Below are 2,830 nucleotides of genomic sequence, written 5' to 3' on the forward strand. Positions count from 1 at the left end.
ATTGGTCAGGCCTAATCTTATCTTTCGCGGGTTCAGCAATTAGGGATAGTGCTATGTAGTAGGGCTGGTTCAGGGTGGTTTGATGGGTGGAGTTCTGGCCAGTGTTGAAGGGCTGGGCCATTCGTGTCAGGGTTGTTCTAGTAGTTAACTACAGGGGGGTGAGTGGATCCAATGTTGTGTAGGCAGTATGTTCGTATTCTTCTTGAAGAATATTTTTCCACTTCTCCTTCACCCTTTCCACCCTCCGCATAGTGGTACCTGCAACTTAAATGAAATATGATCTATACTGTTTATGTATCTAGGGGTTCCTGGCGCGAGGACGAGGTTTCGGCTTTCAACACCCTTTCGTCAATCAGTGCCGATGCCAGCAAACTTCTCCCCCAGATTAGCTTCGAATTCAATTTCAGGGACTTGACTCCACTTCCAGGAGAAGAACTGCAAAGTATTTGCGATGAAATTGAGAGAAGTTATAGAAGTAAATGTTAAGATGTCAAGCTATGAGCCTGTCACACAATATGACTTACTTAGCTAGAAAAAAGGAATTCCGTGGCACAGCATTTCATACAATGAGGATCTATTTGTAGAACGGCAATTTTTGTGATAAAATGCAGCCGAAGGCGGGACAAGACAAGGGGGACGCAATCCCCGCAAGGCAAAGGGGATATAGGCGCTTACGTATTCATGTCTCATACGGAGAAACAACGCACATGAGCTCCCTTGTCGGGATAAACTCAATACCCATCGAGACTGGATCTTAGTAAACGTGTACTTGCCGTCATCTGTGTGAATAGTTTCGACGAGAGGAACACATATGTGGTGGCATAGTGATTTAAAAGGAGGTAATAGATAACTATCATTACTCATCGGGACATGGTAATTTCCTTCGTCGGGGTTTTGGAACCTCAACACGAATTCAACTGAATGGGGAGAGGTACATCAAAATATAACCCTCAGCTGGCCATGATCCTCAGCTGGCCATGATATTGTTGCGAAGGTATTCGGTTTATGATATTGCATTCCATTGTCATGGTCTTCGAATTGCAACTCGTTGAGGGTACGGAGTAGGAAAAAGAGAATTAGCGACCCAGGTGGGTGATGTTCTGTTAGCCAGTCCAACCACCACGAAACTTCGCGGGATAGTTCTGCCGGAAGGAGGTGTGGATTTCTTGTATGATTTTGGGATAATCCTGGGTGCAATTTCCAAGGGATCCCGGACGCCATAGAGTCTAAATGTTGAGCGACTTCGGGAAGGTAAGAGAGAGAGAGAGCTTGGAGCTATATGCCTGTTTCTCTATATTGAACTCATCTCGATTGTATTTGCTGAAACTGAACATGTCCATGAACAAAATACGTCAGCTACCTGGGTAGGCAGAGCGGGGCTCCGATTATCGGCATCGATATGGGATATGGACCGCCATTTGATGCATAGATGGCGGTGCATCCTTCGAAAAGCATGCACGAGTTGGACGGCACGGGGAATTGCATAACTGAAATACACCCCATGGACAGAAGTGTTGGCCCTAGGCTGCCTATCACGGACTAGCGCACCGCACATATATGCCTCAGCTGCCGACATGCTAATACAACCACTTAGACGTCCCTCAAGAAGCTACATGTAAATGTCTGTGCAAATGTACTGTACATGAACACACAACGCAATCGAATACCTCGTTGACGAATTGTGGAAGCTGGTAGATTGTCCCTTAACAAACGCTTTTGCCCATGTCAACTCTGGAACGACGACTTCGCTAATGCCTGCACTAACGGCTGTCGTCGACGGATCAATTAATTGATATCCCTCGATCCGGCTCAATCTTAGCCCGTGTCAGGTCAGAGGCTGTTGTGTGGGTTGAGCTCTGGGATTTCCGCTCTCTTCCCTGGAGAAAAGAAAGGGGCCGGGGGGAGGGGGATAATAATTGAAACCATCCTGGTGCAAAAAGAAGAGGGAAGTGCTTTGGGAGTTTTGACGACTTTTCCTTGATTTTTGACCGTTACCTATCTGCCAAGAACAAGCAGCCCGTTGACGCCGGTTTGAGACATTGGAATTGATGCATGGAAACGGCAGTTTTCCAAGGCGTGCTTGACACATAACGAGGGATCGTGGTTCGTGTGCAGGTTCTGGCCCCTATCGGTGAATTGCTTGCATGGATGGGCGTGATAAGTTGACTGGCTGATTTACCTTCGTGTGAGATGCGGGGAAATCCACCTTGGGAAGTTGGTTTGAACGAAGCCAATTAGCATGGAGGAGTTCCGCAGATGGTTTTGTGGCTGCCCTGCACTCCAGGGCCATGGCGTATTTCCTTATTCCCAGGATCGTTTCAAGTTGCTTGGTGGCGTACGCAGGAATCTGGAGGTTGACTTCTCTCGACCTTGAATTCAAGGTGCAAGACTTTGTATATATGCCTCTTTCTCATCCATAGCCGGATAGTTACCCGAGGAAGCGCTGTCTCTAGTTTGGAATTTGACAGATACACGAGCTCAATCTCAAATCAAACTGTCTTGATGACAGCTTGAAGTTGGAGGAAGCTTCTTATCCGCCTAGGTCCTCCAGATGGCTTGTACTTGTACTTGGTACATGTTACTGTACCTGGACTTCGCCCTCAATAATCGAGCTGATCAACCACCGGACCAGGAATTTAAGCTCTCACCTCACCGCCTCGAGTGTTTTTTTTTTTTTTTCAATGTTTTTGTTTTTCGATTTTATATCTCCGGGTTTTTTGCTTATCGGGGCAATTTGACGAATAATCACGAATAATCTATGTAATAATCTGCATCTTGCCTTGATAATCAGCCGTACTTTTCTCTTTTCCATGGACAAATGATCCGTAAT

Source organism: Histoplasma capsulatum, genomic scaffold (genome assembly GCF_000149585.1).
Source record: "Histoplasma capsulatum NAm1 scaffold_3 genomic scaffold, whole genome shotgun sequence".
Lineage (NCBI taxonomy): Eukaryota > Fungi > Ascomycota > Eurotiomycetes > Onygenales > Ajellomycetaceae > Histoplasma > Histoplasma mississippiense.